The sequence below is a fragment of the Centroberyx gerrardi genome, chromosome 10 (genome assembly GCF_048128805.1).
Source record: "Centroberyx gerrardi isolate f3 chromosome 10, fCenGer3.hap1.cur.20231027, whole genome shotgun sequence".
Taxonomy (NCBI): Eukaryota; Metazoa; Chordata; class Actinopteri; order Beryciformes; family Berycidae; genus Centroberyx; species Centroberyx gerrardi.
In genome coordinates, this window is record NC_136006.1 from 23,796,687 (window position 1) to 23,813,636 (window position 16,950).

At 57.4% G+C, this 16,950-nt stretch overlaps 24 non-coding genes and 9 pseudogenes across 24 annotated transcripts; all 33 read left to right on the plus strand.

Moving 5' to 3' along the window:
- The first annotated feature begins 200 nt into the window (after window positions 1-200).
- Window positions 201-309, plus strand: LOC144541282 (5S ribosomal RNA; annotated as a pseudogene).
- A 392-nt stretch (window positions 310-701) lies between these two features.
- On the plus strand, window positions 702-810 carry LOC144541326 (5S ribosomal RNA; annotated as a pseudogene).
- A 392-nt stretch (window positions 811-1,202) lies between these two features.
- LOC144541155 (5S ribosomal RNA) lies at window positions 1,203-1,321 on the plus strand. The gene has a single exon (XR_013506370.1). It is a non-coding gene; the product is annotated as a 5S ribosomal RNA (ribosomal RNA).
- Window positions 1,322-1,713: 392 nt separating this feature from the next.
- On the plus strand, window positions 1,714-1,832 carry LOC144541171 (5S ribosomal RNA). Its single transcript, XR_013506386.1, has one exon. It is a non-coding gene; the product is annotated as a 5S ribosomal RNA (ribosomal RNA).
- A 392-nt stretch (window positions 1,833-2,224) lies between these two features.
- LOC144540834 (5S ribosomal RNA) lies at window positions 2,225-2,343 on the plus strand. Its single transcript, XR_013506052.1, has one exon. It is a non-coding gene; the product is annotated as a 5S ribosomal RNA (ribosomal RNA).
- A 392-nt stretch (window positions 2,344-2,735) lies between these two features.
- Window positions 2,736-2,844, plus strand: LOC144541362 (5S ribosomal RNA; annotated as a pseudogene).
- A 392-nt stretch (window positions 2,845-3,236) lies between these two features.
- Window positions 3,237-3,345, plus strand: LOC144541327 (5S ribosomal RNA; annotated as a pseudogene).
- A 395-nt stretch (window positions 3,346-3,740) lies between these two features.
- Window positions 3,741-3,859, plus strand: LOC144541466 (5S ribosomal RNA). The gene has a single exon (XR_013506582.1). It is a non-coding gene; the product is annotated as a 5S ribosomal RNA (ribosomal RNA).
- Window positions 3,860-4,251: 392 nt separating this feature from the next.
- On the plus strand, window positions 4,252-4,370 carry LOC144541176 (5S ribosomal RNA). Its single transcript, XR_013506391.1, has one exon. It is a non-coding gene; the product is annotated as a 5S ribosomal RNA (ribosomal RNA).
- Window positions 4,371-4,762: 392 nt separating this feature from the next.
- Window positions 4,763-4,871, plus strand: LOC144541328 (5S ribosomal RNA; annotated as a pseudogene).
- A 392-nt stretch (window positions 4,872-5,263) lies between these two features.
- LOC144541467 (5S ribosomal RNA) lies at window positions 5,264-5,382 on the plus strand. Its single transcript, XR_013506583.1, has one exon. It is a non-coding gene; the product is annotated as a 5S ribosomal RNA (ribosomal RNA).
- A 392-nt stretch (window positions 5,383-5,774) lies between these two features.
- Window positions 5,775-5,893, plus strand: LOC144541468 (5S ribosomal RNA). The gene has a single exon (XR_013506584.1). It is a non-coding gene; the product is annotated as a 5S ribosomal RNA (ribosomal RNA).
- Window positions 5,894-6,285: 392 nt separating this feature from the next.
- LOC144541329 (5S ribosomal RNA) lies at window positions 6,286-6,394 on the plus strand (annotated as a pseudogene).
- A 392-nt stretch (window positions 6,395-6,786) lies between these two features.
- On the plus strand, window positions 6,787-6,905 carry LOC144541469 (5S ribosomal RNA). Its single transcript, XR_013506585.1, has one exon. It is a non-coding gene; the product is annotated as a 5S ribosomal RNA (ribosomal RNA).
- Window positions 6,906-7,297: 392 nt separating this feature from the next.
- On the plus strand, window positions 7,298-7,416 carry LOC144541470 (5S ribosomal RNA). The gene has a single exon (XR_013506586.1). It is a non-coding gene; the product is annotated as a 5S ribosomal RNA (ribosomal RNA).
- Window positions 7,417-7,808: 392 nt separating this feature from the next.
- On the plus strand, window positions 7,809-7,927 carry LOC144541206 (5S ribosomal RNA). Its single transcript, XR_013506420.1, has one exon. It is a non-coding gene; the product is annotated as a 5S ribosomal RNA (ribosomal RNA).
- Window positions 7,928-8,319: 392 nt separating this feature from the next.
- Window positions 8,320-8,438, plus strand: LOC144541015 (5S ribosomal RNA). The gene has a single exon (XR_013506230.1). It is a non-coding gene; the product is annotated as a 5S ribosomal RNA (ribosomal RNA).
- Window positions 8,439-8,830: 392 nt separating this feature from the next.
- On the plus strand, window positions 8,831-8,949 carry LOC144541154 (5S ribosomal RNA). The gene has a single exon (XR_013506369.1). It is a non-coding gene; the product is annotated as a 5S ribosomal RNA (ribosomal RNA).
- Window positions 8,950-9,341: 392 nt separating this feature from the next.
- LOC144541207 (5S ribosomal RNA) lies at window positions 9,342-9,460 on the plus strand. Its single transcript, XR_013506421.1, has one exon. It is a non-coding gene; the product is annotated as a 5S ribosomal RNA (ribosomal RNA).
- A 392-nt stretch (window positions 9,461-9,852) lies between these two features.
- Window positions 9,853-9,971, plus strand: LOC144541471 (5S ribosomal RNA). Its single transcript, XR_013506587.1, has one exon. It is a non-coding gene; the product is annotated as a 5S ribosomal RNA (ribosomal RNA).
- Window positions 9,972-10,363: 392 nt separating this feature from the next.
- Window positions 10,364-10,482, plus strand: LOC144541472 (5S ribosomal RNA). Its single transcript, XR_013506588.1, has one exon. It is a non-coding gene; the product is annotated as a 5S ribosomal RNA (ribosomal RNA).
- A 392-nt stretch (window positions 10,483-10,874) lies between these two features.
- LOC144541283 (5S ribosomal RNA) lies at window positions 10,875-10,983 on the plus strand (annotated as a pseudogene).
- A 392-nt stretch (window positions 10,984-11,375) lies between these two features.
- Window positions 11,376-11,494, plus strand: LOC144541473 (5S ribosomal RNA). Its single transcript, XR_013506589.1, has one exon. It is a non-coding gene; the product is annotated as a 5S ribosomal RNA (ribosomal RNA).
- Window positions 11,495-11,886: 392 nt separating this feature from the next.
- Window positions 11,887-12,005, plus strand: LOC144541474 (5S ribosomal RNA). Its single transcript, XR_013506590.1, has one exon. It is a non-coding gene; the product is annotated as a 5S ribosomal RNA (ribosomal RNA).
- A 392-nt stretch (window positions 12,006-12,397) lies between these two features.
- LOC144541475 (5S ribosomal RNA) lies at window positions 12,398-12,516 on the plus strand. Its single transcript, XR_013506591.1, has one exon. It is a non-coding gene; the product is annotated as a 5S ribosomal RNA (ribosomal RNA).
- A 392-nt stretch (window positions 12,517-12,908) lies between these two features.
- Window positions 12,909-13,027, plus strand: LOC144541477 (5S ribosomal RNA). Its single transcript, XR_013506593.1, has one exon. It is a non-coding gene; the product is annotated as a 5S ribosomal RNA (ribosomal RNA).
- Window positions 13,028-13,419: 392 nt separating this feature from the next.
- On the plus strand, window positions 13,420-13,538 carry LOC144541478 (5S ribosomal RNA). Its single transcript, XR_013506594.1, has one exon. It is a non-coding gene; the product is annotated as a 5S ribosomal RNA (ribosomal RNA).
- Window positions 13,539-13,930: 392 nt separating this feature from the next.
- On the plus strand, window positions 13,931-14,039 carry LOC144541284 (5S ribosomal RNA; annotated as a pseudogene).
- A 392-nt stretch (window positions 14,040-14,431) lies between these two features.
- LOC144541022 (5S ribosomal RNA) lies at window positions 14,432-14,550 on the plus strand. The gene has a single exon (XR_013506237.1). It is a non-coding gene; the product is annotated as a 5S ribosomal RNA (ribosomal RNA).
- Window positions 14,551-14,942: 392 nt separating this feature from the next.
- On the plus strand, window positions 14,943-15,061 carry LOC144541479 (5S ribosomal RNA). Its single transcript, XR_013506595.1, has one exon. It is a non-coding gene; the product is annotated as a 5S ribosomal RNA (ribosomal RNA).
- Window positions 15,062-15,453: 392 nt separating this feature from the next.
- LOC144541285 (5S ribosomal RNA) lies at window positions 15,454-15,562 on the plus strand (annotated as a pseudogene).
- Window positions 15,563-15,954: 392 nt separating this feature from the next.
- LOC144541480 (5S ribosomal RNA) lies at window positions 15,955-16,073 on the plus strand. Its single transcript, XR_013506596.1, has one exon. It is a non-coding gene; the product is annotated as a 5S ribosomal RNA (ribosomal RNA).
- A 392-nt stretch (window positions 16,074-16,465) lies between these two features.
- Window positions 16,466-16,584, plus strand: LOC144541481 (5S ribosomal RNA). The gene has a single exon (XR_013506597.1). It is a non-coding gene; the product is annotated as a 5S ribosomal RNA (ribosomal RNA).
- The last annotated feature ends 366 nt before the right edge of the window (window positions 16,585-16,950 follow it).

A 16,950-nucleotide genomic window follows, 5' to 3' on the forward strand; every position in this document is an offset into this window, starting at 1 on the left:
TGTCCCTGCCGTCGCTGAACAGCGCAAATGTAGGGGAGAGAAAAGACTGCGGCCTTGCTCCCGGTGAGCACAACGGCTGAGGGCGTCAATGATAATAGAGGGCAGAGAAATAGGCCCATTTGGTGGCCGGTTTTCAAAAGGCCCTGCAGTAGGCACAGGCTAAGCCGTGTATAAAAGGCCTCCCTGCCGCCGCCTCAATTGCTTACGGCCATACCACTCTGAACACGCCCGATCTCGGAAGCTAAGCAGGGTCGGGCCTGGTTAGTACTTGGATGGGAGACCGCCTGGGAATACCAGGTGCTGTAAGCTTTTTCATCTTTCTAGGCAGCAGAGGGCGCTGCTCCCTCTCCGGGGGAGACAGGGGGCCTCCAACAACAGTGCTGGCCAGCGGCAGTGCAGTCACTTTTGCAGAGGAAGTACAAGGACGACATCACGTCCCGTGTGCCAGCAACAGCTGGCTTTCCCTCGGGGAGGCTGCAAACTTATCACAGCATGCATTTGTGTCCCTGCCGTCGCTGAACAGCGCAAATGTAGGGGAGAGAAAAGACTGCGGCCTTGCTCCCGGTGAGCACAACGGCTGAGGGCGTCAATGATAATAGAGGGCAGAGAAATAGGCCCATTTGGTGGCCGGTTTTCAAAAGGCCCTGCAGTAGGCACAGGCTAAGCCGTGTATAAAAGGCCTCCCTGCCGCCGCCTCAATTGCTTACGGCCATACCACTCTGAACACGTCCGATCTCGGAAGCTAAGCAGGGTCGGGCCTGGTTAGTACTTGGATGGGAGACCGCCTGGGAATACCAGGTGCTGTAAGCTTTTTCATCTTTCTAGGCAGCAGAGGGCGCTGCTCCCTCTCCGGGGGAGACAGGGGGCCTCCAACAACAGTGCTGGCCAGCGGCAGTGCAGTCACTTTTGCAGAGGAAGTACAAGGACGACATCACGTCCCGTGTGCCAGCAACAGCTGGCTTTCCCTCGGGGAGGCTGCAAACTTATCACAGCATGCATTTGTGTCCCTGCCGTCGCTGAACAGCGCAAATGTAGGGGAGAGAAAAGACTGCGGCCTTGCTCCCGGTGAGCACAACGGCTGAGGGCGTCAATGATAATAGAGGGCAGAGAAATAGGCCCATTTGGTGGCCGGTTTTCAAAAGGCCCTGCAGTAGGCACAGGCTAAGCCGTGTATAAAAGGCCTCCCTGCCGCCGCCTCAATTGCTTACGGCCATACCACTCTGAACACGCCCGATCTCGTCCGATCTCGGAAGCTAAGCAGGGTCGGGCCTGGTTAGTACTTGGATGGGAGACCGCCTGGGAATACCAGATGCTGTAAGCTTTTTCATCTTTCTAGGCAGCAGAGGGCGCTGCTCCCTCTCCGGGGGAGACAGGGGGCCTCCAACAACAGTGCTGGCCAGCGGCAGTGCAGTCACTTTTGCAGAGGAAGTACAAGGACGACATCACGTCCCGTGTGCCAGCAACAGCTGGCTTTCCCTCGGGGAGGCTGCAAACTTATCACAGCATGCATTTGTGTCCCTGCCGTCGCTGAACAGCGCAAATGTAGGGGAGAGAAAAGACTGCGGCCTTGCTCCCGGTGAGCACAACGGCTGAGGGCGTCAATGATAATAGAGGGCAGAGAAATAGGCCCATTTGGTGGCCGGTTTTCAAAGGGCCCTGCAGTAGGCACAGGCTAAGCCGTGTATAAAAGGCCTCCCTGCCGCCGCCTCAATTGCTTACGGCCATACCACTCTGAACACGCCCGATCTCGTCTGATCTCGGAAGCTAAGCAGGGTCAGGCCTGGTTAGTACTTGGATGGGAGACCGCCTGGGAATACCAGGTGCTGTAAGCTTTTTCATCTTTCTAGGCAGCAGAGGGCGCTGCTCCCTCTCCGGGGGAGACAGGGGGCCTCCAACAACAGTGCTGGCCAGCGGCAGTGCAGTCACTTTTGCAGAGGAAGTACAAGGACGACATCACGTCCCGTGTGCCAGCAACAGCTGGCTTTCCCTCGGGGAGGCTGCAAACTTATCACAGCATGCATTTGTGTCCCTGCCGTCGCTGAACAGCGCAAATGTAGGGGAGAGAAAAGACTGCGGCCTTGCTCCCGGTGAGCACAACGGCTGAGGGCGTCAATGATAATAGAGGGCAGAGAAATAGGCCCATTTGGTGGCCGGTTTTCAAAAGGCCCTGCAGTAGGCACAGGCTAAGCCGTGTATAAAAGGCCTCCCTGCCGCCGCCTCAATTGCTTACAGCCATACCACTCTGAACACGCCCGATCTCGTCCGATCTCGGAAGCTAAGCAGGGTCGGGCCTGGTTAGTACTTGGATGGGAGACCGCCTGGGAATACCAGGTGCTGTAAGCTTTTTCATCTTTCTAGGCAGCAGAGGGCGCTGCTCCCTCTCCGGGGGAGACAGGGGGCCTCCAACAACAGTGCTGGCCAGCGGCAGTGCAGTCACTTTTGCAGAGGAAGTACAAGGACGACATCACGTCCCGTGTGCCAGCAACAGCTGGCTTTCCCTCGGGGAGGCTGCAAACTTATCACAGCATGCATTTGTGTCCCTGCCGTCGCTGAACAGCGCAAATGTAGGGGAGAGAAAAGACTGCGGCCTTGCTCCCGGTGAGCACAACGGCTGAGGGCGTCAATGATAATAGAGGGCAGAGAAATAGGCCCATTTGGTGGCCGGTTTTCAAAAGGCCATGCAGTAGGCACAGGCTAAGCCGTGTATAAAAGGCCTCCCTGCCGCCGCCTCAATTGCTTACGGCCATACCACTCTGAACACGTCCATTCTCGGAAGCTAAGCAGGGTCGGGCCTGGTTAGTACTTGGATGGGAGACCGCCTGGGAATACCAGGTGCTGTAAGCTTTTTCATCTTTCTAGGCAGCAGAGGGCGCTGCTCCCTCTCCGGGGGAGACAGGGGGCCTCCAACAACAGTGCTGGCCAGCGGCAGTGCAGTCACTTTTGCAGAGGAAGTACAAGGACGACATCACGTCCCGTGTGCCAGCAACAGCTGGCTTTCCCTCGGGGAGGCTGCAAACTTATCACAGCATGCATTTGTGTCCCTGCCGTCGCTGAACAGCGCAAATGTAGGGGAGAGAAAAGACTGCGGCCTTGCTCCCGGTGAGCACAACGGCTGAGGGCGTCAATGATAATAGAGGGCAGAGAAATAGGCCCATTTGGTGGCCGGTTTTCAAAAGGCCCTGCAGTAGGCACAGGCTAAGCCGTGTATAAAAGGCCTCCCTGCCGCCGCCTCAATTGCTTACGGCCATACCACTCTGAACACGTCCGATCTCGGAAGCTAAGCAGGGTCGGGCCTGGTTAGTACTTGGATGGGAGACCGCCTGGGAATACCAGGTGCTGTAAGCTTTTTCATCTTTCTAGGCAGCAGAGGGCGCTGCTCCCTCTCCGGGGGAGACAGGGGGCCTCCAACAACAGTGCTGGCCAGCGGCAGTGCAGTCACTTTTGCAGAGGAAGTACAAGGACGACATCACGTCCCGTGTGCCAGCAACAGCTGGCTTTCCCTCGGGGAGGCTGCAAACTTATCACAGCATGCATTTGTGTCCCTGCCGTCGCTGAACAGCGCAAATGTAGGGGAGAGAAAAGACTGCGGCCTTGCTCCCGGTGAGCACAACGGCTGAGGGCGTCAATGATAATAGAGGGCAGAGAAATAGGCCCATTTGGTGGCCGGTTTTCAAAAGGCCCTGCAGTAGGCACAGGCTAAGCCGTGTATAAAAGGCCTCCCTGCCGCCGCCGCCTCAATTGCTTACGGCCATACCACTCTGAACACGCCCGATCTCGTCCGATCTCGGAAGCTAAGCAGGGTCGGGCCTGGTTAGTACTTGGATGGGAGACCGCCTGGGAATACCAGGTGCTGTAAGCTTTTTCATCTTTCTAGGCAGCAGAGGGCGCTGCTCCCTCTCCGGGGGAGACAGGGGGCCTCGAACAACAGTGCTGGCCAGCGGCAGTGCAGTCACTTTTGCAGAGGAAGTACAAGGACGACATCACGTCCCGTGTGCCAGCAACAGCTGGCTTTCCCTCGGGTAGGCTGCAAACTTATCACAGCATGCATTTGTGTCCCTGCCGTCGCTGAACAGCGCAAATGTAGGGGAGAGAAAAGACTGCGGCCTTGCTCCCGGTGAGCACAACGGCTGAGGGCGTCAATGATAATAGAGGGCAGAGAAATAGGCCCATTTGGTGGCCGGTTTTCAAAAGGCCCTGCAGTAGGCACAGGCTAAGCCGTGTATAAAAGGCCTCCCTGCCGCCACAGCAATTGCTTACGGCCATACCACTCTGAACACGCCCAATCTCGTCCGATCTCGGAAGCTAAGCAGGGTCGGGCCTGGTTAGTACTTGGATGGGAGACCGCCTGGGAATACCAGGTGCTGTAAGCTTTTTCATCTTTCCAGGCAGCAGAGGGCGCTGCTCCCTCTCCGGGGGAGACAGGGGGCCTCGAACAACAGTGCTGGCCAGCGGCAGTGCAGTCACTTTTGCAGAGGAAGTACAAGGACGACATCACGTCCCGTGTGCCAGCAACAGCTGGCTTTCCCTCGGGGAGGCTGCAAACTTATCACAGCATGCATTTGTGTCCCTGCCGTCGCTGAACAGCGCAAATGTAGGGGAGAGAAAAGACTGCGGCCTTGCTCCCGGTGAGCACAACGGCTGAGGGCGTCAATGATAATAGAGGGCAGAGAAATAGGCCCATTTGGTGGCCGGTTTTCAAAAGGCCCTGCAGTCGGCACAGGCTAAGCCGTGTATAAAAGGCCTCCCTGCCGCCGCCTCAATTGCTTACGGCCATACCACTCTGAACACGTCCGATCTCGGAAGCTAAGCAGGGTCGGGCCTGGTTAGTACTTGGATGGGAGACCGCCTGGGAATACCAGGTGCTGTAAGCTTTTTCATCTTTCTAGGCAGCAGAGGGCGCTGCTCCCTCTCCGGGGGAGACCGGGGGCCTCCAACAACAGTGCTGGCCAGCGGCAGTGCAGTCACTTTTGCAGAGGAAGTACAAGGACGACATCACGTCCCGTGTGCCAGCAACAGCTGGCTTTCTCTCGGGGAGGCTGCAAACTTATCACAGCATGCATTTGTGTCCCTGCCGTCGCTGAACAGCGCAAATGTAGGGGAGAGAAAAGACTGCGGCCTTGCTCCCGGTGAGCACAACGGCTGAGGGCGTCAATGATAATAGAGGGCAGAGAAATAGGCCCATTTGGTGGCCGGTTTTCAAAGGGCCCTGCAGTAGGCACAGGCTAAGCCGTGTATAAAAGGCCTCCCTGCCGCCGCCTCAATTGCTTACGGCCATACCACTCTGAACACGCCCGATCTCGTCCGATCTCGGAAGCTAAGCAGGGTCGGGCCTGGTTAGTACTTGGATGGGAGACCGCCTGGGAATACCAGGTGCTGTAAGCTTTTTCATCTTTCTAGGCAGCAGAGGGCGCTGCTCCCTCTCCGGGGGAGACAGGGGGCCTCCAACAACAGTGCTGGCCAGCGGCAGTGCAGTCACTTTTGCAGAGGAAGTACAAGGACGACATCACGTCCCGTGTGCCAGCAACAGCTGGCTTTCCCTCGGGGAGGCTGCAAACTTATCACAGCATGCATTTGTGTCCCTGCCGTCGCTGAACAGCGCAAATGTAGGGGAGAGAAAAGACTGCGGCCTTGCTCCCGGTGAGCACAACGGCTGAGGGCGTCAATGATAATAGAGGGCAGAGAAATAGGCCCATTTGGTGGCCGGTTTTCAAAGGGCCCTGCAGTAGGCACAGGCTAAGCCGTGTATAAAAGGCCTCCCTGCCGCCGCCTCAATTGCTTACGGCCATACCACTCTGAACACGCCCGATCTCGTCCGATCTCGGAAGCTAAGCAGGGTCGGGCCTGGTTAGTACTTGGATGGGAGACCGCCTGGGAATACCAGGTGCTGTAAGCTTTTTCATCTTTCTAGGCAGCAGAGGGCGCTGCTCCCTCTCCGGGGGAGACAGGGGGCCTCCAACAACAGTGCTGGCCAGCGGCAGTGCAGTCACTTTTGCAGAGGAAGTACAAGGACGACATCACGTCCCGTGTGCCAGCAACAGCTGGCTTTCCCTCGGGGAGGCTGCAAACTTATCACAGCATGCATTTGTGTCCCTGCCGTCGCTGAACAGCGCAAATGTAGGGGAGAGAAAAGACTGCGGCCTTGCTCCCGGTGAGCACAACGGCTGAGGGCGTCAATGATAATAGAGGGCAGAGAAATAGGCCCATTTGGTGGCCGGTTTTCAAAGGGCCCTGCAGTAGGCACAGGCTAAGCCGTGTATAAAAGGCCTCCCTGCCGCCGCCTCAATTGCTTACGGCCATACCACTCTGAACACGTCCGATCTCGGAAGCTAAGCAGGGTCGGGCCTGGTTAGTACTTGGATGGGAGACCGCCTGGGAATACCAGGTGCTGTAAGCTTTTTCATCTTTCTAGGCAGCAGAGGGCGCTGCTCCCTCTCCGGGGGAGACAGGGGGCCTCCAACAACAGTGCTGGCCAGCGGCAGTGCAGTCACTTTTGCAGAGGAAGTACAAGGACGACATCACGTCCCGTGTGCCAGCAACAGCTGGCTTTCCCTCGGGGAGGCTGCAAACTTATCACAGCATGCATTTGTGTCCCTGCCGTCGCTGAACAGCGCAAATGTAGGGGAGAGAAAAGACTGCGGCCTTGCTCCCGGTGAGCACAACGGCTGAGGGCGTCAATGATAATAGAGGGCAGAGAAATAGGCCCATTTGGTGGCCGGTTTTCAAAGGGCCCTGCAGTAGGCACAGGCTAAGCCGTGTATAAAAGGCCTCCCTGCCGCCGCCTCAATTGCTTACGGCCATACCACTCTGAACACGCCCGATCTCGTCCGATCTCGGAAGCTAAGCAGGGTCGGGCCTGGTTAGTACTTGGATGGGAGACCGCCTGGGAATACCAGGTGCTGTAAGCTTTTTCATCTTTCTAGGCAGCAGAGGGCGCTGCTCCCTCTCCGGGGGAGACAGGGGGCCTCCAACAACAGTGCTGGCCAGCGGCAGTGCAGTCACTTTTGCAGAGGAAGTACAAGGACGACATCACGTCCCGTGTGCCAGCAACAGCTGGCTTTCCCTCGGGGAGGCTGCAAACTTATCACAGCATGCATTTGTGTCCCTGCCGTCGCTGAACAGCGCAAATGTAGGGGAGAGAAAAGACTGCGGCCTTGCTCCCGGTGAGCACAACGGCTGAGGGCGTCAATGATAATAGAGGGCAGAGAAATAGGCCCATTTGGTGGCCGGTTTTCAAAGGGCCCTGCAGTAGGCACAGGCTAAGCCGTGTATAAAAGGCCTCCCTGCCGCCGCCTCAATTGCTTACGGCCATACCACTCTGAACACGCCCGATCTCGTCCGATCTCGGAAGCTAAGCAGGGTCGGGCCTGGTTAGTACTTGGATGGGAGACCGCCTGGGAATACCAGGTGCTGTAAGCTTTTTCATCTTTCTAGGCAGCAGAGGGCGCTGCTCCCTCTCCGGGGGAGACAGGGGGCCTCCAACAACAGTGCTGGCCAGCGGCAGTGCAGTCACTTTTGCAGAGGAAGTACAAGGACGACATCACGTCCCGTGTGCCAGCAACAGCTGGCTTTCCCTCGGGGAGGCTGCAAACTTATCACAGCATGCATTTGTGTCCCTGCCGTCGCTGAACAGCGCAAATGTAGGGGAGAGAAAAGACTGCGGCCTTGCTCCCGGTGAGCACAACGGCTGAGGGCGTCAATGATAATAGAGGGCAGAGAAATAGGCCCATTTGGTGGCCGGTTTTCAAAGGGCCCTGCAGTAGGCACAGGCTAAGCCGTGTATAAAAGGCCTCCCTGCCGCCGCCTCAATTGCTTACGGCCATACCACTCTGAACACGCCCGATCTCGTCCGATCTCGGAAGCTAAGCAGGGTCGGGCCTGGTTAGTACTTGGATGGGAGACAGCCTGGGAATACCAGGTGCTGTAAGCTTTTTCATCTTTCTAGGCAGCAGAGGGCGCTGCTCCCTCTCCGGGGGAGACAGGGGGCCTCCAACAACAGTGCTGGCCAGCGGCAGTGCAGTCACTTTTGCAGAGGAAGTACAAGGACGACATCACGTCCCGTGTGCCAGCAACAGCTGGCTTTCCCTCGGGGAGGCTGCAAACTTATCACAGCATGCATTTGTGTCCCTGCCGTCGCTGAACAGCGCAAATGTATGGGAGAGAAAAGACTGCGGCCTTGCTCCAGGTGAGCACAACGGCTGAGGGCGTCAATGATAATAGAGGGCAGAGAAATAGGCCCATTTGGTGGCCGGTTTTCAAAGGGCCCTGCAGTAGGCACAGGCTAAGCCGTGTATAAAAGGCCTCCCTGCCGCCGCCTCAATTGCTTACGGCCATGCCACTCTGAACACGCCCGATCTCGTCCGATCTCGGAAGCTAAGCAGGGTCGGGCCTGGTTAGTACTTGGATGGGAGACCGCCTGGGAATACCAGGTGCTGTAAGCATTTTCATCTTTCTAGGCAGCAGAGGGCGCTGCTCCCTCTCCGGGGGAGACAGGGGGCCTCCAACAACAGTGCTGGCCAGCGGCAGTGCAGTCACTTTTGCAGAGGAAGTACAAGGACGACATCACGTCCCGTGTGCCAGCAACAGCTGGCTTTCCCTCGGGGAGGCTGCAAACTTATCACAGCATGCATTTGTGTCCCTGCCGTCGCTGAACAGCGCAAATGTAGGGGAGAGAAAAGACTGCGGCCTTGCTCCCGGTGAGCACAACGGCTGAGGGCGTCAATGATAACAGAGGGCAGAGAAATAGGCCCATTTGGTGGCCGGTTTTCAAAAGGCCCTGCAGTAGGCACAGGCTAAGCCGTGTATAAAAGGCCTCCCTGCCGCCGCCTCAATTGCTTACGGCCATACCACTCTGAACACGCCCGATCTCGTCCGATCTCGGAAGCTAAGCAGGGTCGGGCCTGGTTAGTACTTGGGTGGGAGACCGCCCTGGAATACCAGGTGCTGTAAGCTTTTTCATCTTTCTAGGCAGCAGAGGGCGCTGCTCCCTCTCCGGGGGAGACAGGGGGCCTCCAACAACAGTGCTGGCCAGCGGCAGTGCAGTCACTTTTGCAGAGGAAGTACAAGGACGACATCACGTCCCGTGTGCCAGCAACAGCTGGCTTTCCCTCGGGGAGGCTGCAAACTTATCACAGCATGCATTTGTGTCCCTGCCGTCGCTGAACAGCGCAAATGTAGGGGAGAGAAAAGACTGCGGCCTTGCTCCCGGTGAGCACAACGGCTGAGGGCGTCAATGATAACAGAGGGCAGAGAAATAGGCCCATGTGGTGGCCGGTTTTCAAAAGGCCCTGCAGTAGGCACAGGCTAAGCCGTGTATAAAAGGCCTCCCTGCCGCCGCCTCAATTGCTTACGGCCATACCACTCTGAACACGCCCGATCTCGTCCGATCTCGGAAGCTAAGCAGGGTCGGGCCTGGTTAGTACTTGGATGGGAGACAGCCTGGGAATACCAGGTGCTGTAAGCTTTTTCATCTTTCTAGGCAGCAGAGGGCGCTGCTCCCTCTCCGGGGGAGACAGGGGGCCTCCAACAACAGTGCTGGCCAGCGGCAGTGCAGTCACTTTTGCAGAGGAAGTACAAGGACGACATCACGTCCCGTGTGCCAGCAACAGCTGGCTTTCCCTCGGGGAGGCTGCAAACTTATCACAGCATGCATTTGTGTCCCTGCCGTCGCTGAACAGCGCAAATGTAGGGGAGAGAAAAGACTGCGGCCTTGCTCCCGGTGAGCACAACGGCTGAGGGCGTCAATGATAACAGAGGGCAGAGAAATAGGCCCATTTGGTGGCCGGTTTTCAAAAGGCCCTGCAGTAGGCACAGGCTAAGCCGTGTATAAAAGGCCTCCCTGCCGCCGCCTCAATTGCTTACGGCCATACCACTCTGAACACGCCCGATCTCGTCCGATCTCGGAAGCTAAGCAGGGTCGGGCCTGGTTAGTACTTGGATGGGAGACCGCCTGGGAATACCAGGTGCTGTAAGCTTTTTCATCTTTCTAGGCAGCAGAGGGCGCTGCTCCCTCTCCGGGGGAGACAGGGGGCCTCCAACAACAGTGCTGGCCAGCGGCAGTGCAGTCACTTTTGCAGAGGAAGTACAAGGACGACATCACGTCCCGTGTGCCAGCAACAGCTGGCTTTCCCTCGGGGAGGCTGCAAACTTATCACAGCATGCATTTGTGTCCCTGCCGTCGCTGAACAGCGCAAATGTAGGGGAGAGAAAAGACTGCGGCCTTGCTCCCGGTGAGCACAACGGCTGAGGGCGTCAATGATAACAGAGGGCAGAGAAATAGGCCCATTTGGTGGCCGGTTTTCAAAAGGCCCTGCAGTAGGCACAGGCTAAGCCGTGTATAAAAGGCCTCCCTGCCGCCGCCTCAATTGCTTACGGCCATACCACTCTGAACACGCCCGATCTCGTCCGATCTCGGAAGCTAAGCAGGGTCGGGCCTGGTTAGTACTTGGATGGGAGACCGCCTGGGAATACCAGGTGCTGTAAGCTTTTTCATCTTTCTAGGCAGCAGAGGGCGCTGCTCCCTCTCCGGGGGAGACAGGGGGCCTCCAACAACAGTGCTGGCCAGCGGCAGTGCAGTCACTTTTGCAGAGGAAGTACAAGGACGACATCACGTCCCGTGTGCCAGCAACAGCTGGCTTTCCCTCGGGGAGGCTGCAAACTTATCACAGCATGCATTTGTGTCCCTGCCGTCGCTGAACAGCGCAAATGTAGGGGAGAGAAAAGACTGCGGCCTTGCTCCCGGTGAGCACAACGGCTGAGGGCGTCAATGATAACAGAGGGCAGAGAAATAGGCCCATTTGGTGGCCGGTTTTCAAAAGGCCCTGCAGTAGGCACAGGCTAAGCCGTGTATAACAGGCCTCCCTGCCGCCGCCTCAATTGCTTACGGCCATACCACTCTGAACACGCCCGATCTCGGAAGCTAAGCAGGGTCGGGCCTGGTTAGTACTTGGATGGGAGACCGCCTGGGAATACCAGGTGCTGTAAGCTTTTTCATCTTTCTAGGCAGCAGAGGGCGCTGCTCCCTCTCCGGGGGAGACAGGGGGCCTCCAACAACAGTGCTGGCCAGCGGCAGTGCAGTCACTTTTGCAGAGGAAGTACAAGGACGACATCACGTCCCGTGTGCCAGCAACAGCTGGCTTTCCCTCGGGGAGGCTGCAAACTTATCACAGCATGCATTTGTGTCCCTGCCGTCGCTGAACAGCGCAAATGTAGGGGAGAGAAAAGACTGCGGCCTTGCTCCCGGTGAGCACAACGGCTGAGGGCGTCAATGATAACAGAGGGCAGAGAAATAGGCCCATTTGGTGGCCGGTTTTCAAAAGGCCCTGCAGTAGGCACAGGCTAAGCCGTGTATAAAAGGCCTCCCTGCCACCGCCTCAATTGCTTACGGCCATACCACTCTGAACACGCCCGATCTCGTCCGATCTCGGAAGCTAAGCAGGGTCGGGCCTGGTTAGTACTTGGATGGGAGACCGCCTGGGAATACCAGGTGCTGTAAGCTTTTTCATCTTTCTAGGCAGCAGAGGGCGCTGCTCCCTCTCCGGGGGAGACAGGGGGCCTCCAACAACAGTGCTGGCCAGCGGAAGTGCAGTCACTTTTGCAGAGGAAGTACAAGGACGACATCACGTCCCGTGTGCCAGCAACAGCTGGCTTTCCCTCGGGGAGGCTGCAAACTTATCACAGCATGCATTTGTGTCCCTGCCGTCGCTGAACAGCGCAAATGTAGGGGAGAGAAAAGACTGCGGCCTTGCTCCCGGTGAGCACAACGGCTGAGGGCGTCAATGATAACAGAGGGCAGAGAAATAGGCCCATTTGGTGGCCGGTTTTCAAAAGGCCCTGCAGTAGGCACAGGCTAAGCCGTGTATAAAAGGCCTCCCTGCCGCCGCCTCAATTGCTTACGGCCATACCACTCTGAACACGCCCGATCTCGTCCGATCTCGGAAGCTAAGCAGGGTCGGGCCTGGTTAGTACTTGGATGGGAGACCGCCTGGGAATACCAGGTGCTGTAAGCTTTTTCATCTTTCTAGGCAGCAGAGGGCGCTGCTCCCTCTCCGGGGGAGACAGGGGGCCTCCAACAACAGTGCTGGCCAGCGGCAGTGCAGTCACTTTTGCAGAGGAAGTACAAGGACGACATCACGTCCCGTGTGCCAGCAACAGCTGGCTTTCCCTCGGGGAGGCTGCAAACTTATCACAGCATGCATTTGTGTCCCTGCCGTCGCTGAACAGCGCAAATGTAGGGGAGAGAAAAGACTGCGGCCTTGCTCCCGGTGAGCACAACGGCTGAGGGCGTCAATGATAACAGAGGGCAGAGAAATAGGCCCATTTGGTGGCCGGTTTTCAAAAGGCCCTGCAGTAGGCACAGGCTAAGCCGTGTATAACAGGCCTCCCTGCCGCCGCCTCAATTGCTTACGGCCATACCACTCTGAACACGCCCGATCTCGTCCGATCTCGGAAGCTAAGCAGGGTCGGGCCTGGTTAGTACTTGGATGGGAGACCGCCTGGGAATACCAGGTGCTGTAAGCTTTTTCATCTTTCTAGGCAGCAGAGGGCGCTGCTCCCTCTCCGGGGGAGACAGGGGGCCTCCAACAACAGTGCTGGCCAGCGGCAGTGCAGTCACTTTTGCAGAGGAAGTACAAGGACGACATCACGTCCCGTGTGCCAGCAACAGCTGGCTTTCCCTCGGGGAGGCTGCAAACTTATCACAGCATGCATTTGTGTCCCTGCCGTCGCTGAACAGCGCAAATGTAGGGGAGAGAAAAGACTGCGGCCTTGCTCCCGGTGAGCACAACGGCTGAGGGCGTCAATGATAACAGAGGGCAGAGAAATAGGCCCATTTGGTGGCCGGTTTTCAAAAGGCCCTGCAGTAGGCACAGGCTAAGCCGTGTATAACAGGCCTCCCTGCCGCCGCCTCAATTGCTTACGGCCATACCACTCTGAACACGCCCGATCTCGTCCGATCTCGGAAGCTAAGCAGGGTCGGGCCTGGTTAGTACTTGGATGGGAGACCGCCTGGGAATACCAGGTGCTGTAAGCTTTTTCATCTTTCTAGGCAGCAGAGGGCGCTGCTCCCTCTCCGGGGGAGACAGGGGGCCTCCAACAACAGTGCTGGCCAGCGGCAGTGCAGTCACTTTTGCAGAGGAAGTACAAGGACGACATCACGTCCCGTGTGCCAGCAACAGCTGGCTTTCCCTCGGGGAGGCTGCAAACTTATCACAGCATGCATTTGTGTCCCTGCCGTCGCTGAACAGCGCAAATGTAGGGGAGAGAAAAGACTGCGGCCTTGCTCCCGGTGAGCACAACGGCTGAGGGCGTCAATGATAATAGAGGGCAGAGAAATAGGCCCATTTGGTGGCCGGTTTTCAAAAGGCCCTGCAGTAGGCACAGGCTAAGCCGTGTATAAAAGGCCTCCCTGCCGCCGCCTCAATTGCTTACGGCCATACCACTCTGAACACGCCCGATCTCGTCCGATCTCGGAAGCTAAGCAGGGTCGGGCCTGGTTAGTACTTGGATGGGAGACCGCCTGGGAATACCAGGTGCTGTAAGCTTTTTCATCTTTCTAGGCAGCAGAGGGCGCTGCTCCCTCTCCGGGGGAGACAGGGGGCCTCCAACAACAGTGCTGGCCAGCGGCAGTGCAGTCACTTTTGCAGAGGAAGTACAAGGACGACATCACGTCCCGTGTGCCAGCAACAGCTGGCTTTCCCTCGGGGAGGCTGCAAACTTATCACAGCATGCATTTGTGTCCCTGCCGTCGCTGAACAGCGCAAATGTAGGGGAGAGAAAAGACTGCGGCCTTGCTCCCGGTGAGCACAACGGCTGAGGGCGTCAATGATAACAGAGGGCAGAGAAATAGGCCCATTTGGTGGCCGGTTTTCAAAAGGCCCTGCAGTAGGCACAGGCTAAGCCGTGTATAACAGGCCTCCCTGCCGCCGCCTCAATTGCTTACGGCCATACCACTCTGAACACGCCCGATCTCGGAAGCTAAGCAGGGTCGGGCCTGGTTAGTACTTGGATGGGAGACCGCCTGGGAATACCAGGTGCTGTAAGCTTTTTCATCTTTCTAGGCAGCAGAGGGCGCTGCTCCCTCTCCGGGGGAGACAGGGGGCCTCCAACAACAGTGCTGGCCAGCGGCAGTGCAGTCACTTTTGCAGAGGAAGTACAAGGACGACATCACGTCCCGTGTGCCAGCAACAGCTGGCTTTCCCTCGGGGAGGCTGCAAACTTATCACAGCATGCATTTGTGTCCCTGCCGTCGCTGAACAGCGCAAATGTAGGGGAGAGAAAAGACTGCGGCCTTGCTCCCGGTGAGCACAACGGCTGAGGGCGTCAATGATAACAGAGGGCAGAGAAATAGGCCCATTTGGTGGCCGGTTTTCAAAAGGCCCTGCAGTAGGCACAGGCTAAGCCGTGTATAAAAGGCCTCCCTGCCGCCGCCTCAATTGCTGACGGCCATACCACTCTGAACACGCCCGATCTCGTCCGATCTCGGAAGCTAAGCAGGGTCGGGCCTGGTTAGTACTTGGATGGGAGACCGCCTGGGAATACCAGGTGCTGTAAGCTTTTTCATCTTTCTAGGCAGCAGAGGGCGCTGCTCCCTCTCCGGGGGAGACAGGGGGCCTCCAACAACAGTGCTGGCCAGCGGCAGTGCAGTCACTTTTGCAGAGGAAGTACAAGGACGACATCACGTCCCGTGTGCCAGCAACAGCTGGCTTTCCCTCGGGGAGGCTGCAAACTTATCACAGCATGCATTTGTGTCCCTGCCGTCGCTGAACAGCGCAAATGTAGGGGAGAGAAAAGACTGCGGCCTTGCTCCCGGTGAGCACAACGGCTGAGGGCGTCAATGATAACAGAGGGCAGAGAAATAGGCCCATTTGGTGGCCGGTTTTCAAAAGGCCCTGCAGTAGGCACAGGCTAAGCCGTGTATAAAAGGCCTCCCTGCCGCCGCCTCAATTGCTTACGGCCATACCACTCTGAACACGCCCGATCTCGTCCGATCTCGGAAGCTAAGCAGGGTCGGGCCTGGTTAGTACTTGGATGGGAGACCGCCTGGGAATACCAGGTGCTGTAAGCTTTTTCATCTTTCTAGGCAGCAGAGGGCGCTGCTCCCTCTCCGGGGGAGACAGGGGGCCTCCAACAACAGTGCTGGCCAGCGGCAGTGCAGTCACTTTTGCAGAGGAAGTACAAGGACGACATCACGTCCCGTGTGCCAGCAACAGCTGGCTTTCCCTCGGGGAGGCTGCAAACTTATCACAGCATGCATTTGTGTCCCTGCCGTCGCTGAACAGCGCAAATGTAGGGGAGAGAAAAGACTGCGGCCTTGCTCCCGGTGAGCACAACGGCTGAGGGCGTCAATGATAACAGAGGGCAGAGAAATAGGCCCATTTGGTGGCCGGTTTTCAAAAGGCCCTGCAGTAGGCACAGGCTAAGCCGTGTATAACAGGCCTCCCTGCCGCCGCCTCAATTGCTTACGGCCATACCACTCTGAACACGCCCGATCTCGGAAGCTAAGCAGGGTCGGGCCTGGTTAGTACTTGGATGGGAGACCGCCTGGGAATACCAGGTGCTGTAAGCTTTTTCATCTTTCTAGGCAGCAGAGGGCGCTGCTCCCTCTCCGGGGGAGACAGGGGGCCTCCAACAACAGTGCTGGCCAGCGGCAGTGCAGTCACTTTTGCAGAGGAAGTACAAGGACGACATCACGTCCCGTGTGCCAGCAACAGCTGGCTTTCCCTCGGGGAGGCTGCAAACTTATCACAGCATGCATTTGTGTCCCTGCCGTCGCTGAACAGCGCAAATGTAGGGGAGAGAAAAGACTGCGGCCTTGCTCCCGGTGAGCACAACGGCTGAGGGCGTCAATGATAACAGAGGGCAGAGAAATAGGCCCATTTGGTGGCCGGTTTTCAAAAGGCCCTGCAGTAGGCACAGGCTAAGCCGTGTATAAAAGGCCTCCCTGCCGCCGCCTCAATTGCTTACGGCCATACCACTCTGAACACGCCCGATCTCGTCCGATCTCGGAAGCTAAGCAGGGTCGGGCCTGGTTAGTACTTGGATGGGAGACCGCCTGGGAATACCAGGTGCTGTAAGCTTTTTCATCTTTCTAGGCAGCAGAGGGCGCTGCTCCCTCTCCGGGGGAGACAGGGGGCCTCCAACAACAGTGCTGGCCAGCGGCAGTGCAGTCACTTTTGCAGAGGAAGTACAAGGACGACATCACGTCCCGTGTGCCAGCAACAGCTGGCTTTCCCTCGGGGAGGCTGCAAACTTATCACAGCATGCATTTGTGTCCCTGCCGTCGCTGAACAGCGCAAATGTAGGGGAGAGAAAAGACTGCGGCCTTGCTCCCGGTGAGCACAACGGCTGAGGGCGTCAATGATAACAGAGGGCAGAGAAATAGGCCCATTTGGTGGCCGGTTTTCAAAAGGCCCTGCAGTAGGCACAGGCTAAGCCGTGTATAAAAGGCCTCCCTGCCGCCGCCTCAATTGCTTACGGCCATACCACTCTGAACACGCCCGATCTCGTCCGATCTCGGAAGCTAAGCAGGGTCGGGCCTGGTTAGTACTTGGATGGGAGACCGCCTGGGAATACCAGGTGCTGTAAGCTTTTTCATCTTTCTAGGCAGCAGAGGGCGCTGCTCCCTCTCCGGGGGAGACAGGGGGCCTCCAACAACAGTGCTGGCCAGCGGCAGTGCAGTCACTTTTGCAGAGGAAGTACAAGGACGACATCACGTCCCGTGTGCCAGCAACAGCTGGCTTTCCCTCGGGGAGGCTGCAAACTTATCACAGCATGCATTTGTGTCCCTGCCGTCGCTGAACAGCGCAAATGTAGGGGAGAGAAAAGACTGCGGCCTTGCTCCCGGTGAGCACAACGGCTGAGGGCGTCAATGATAACAGAGGGCAGAGAAATAGGCCCATTTGGTGGCCGGTTTTCAAAAGGCCCTGCAGTAGGCACAGGCTAAGCCGTGTATAA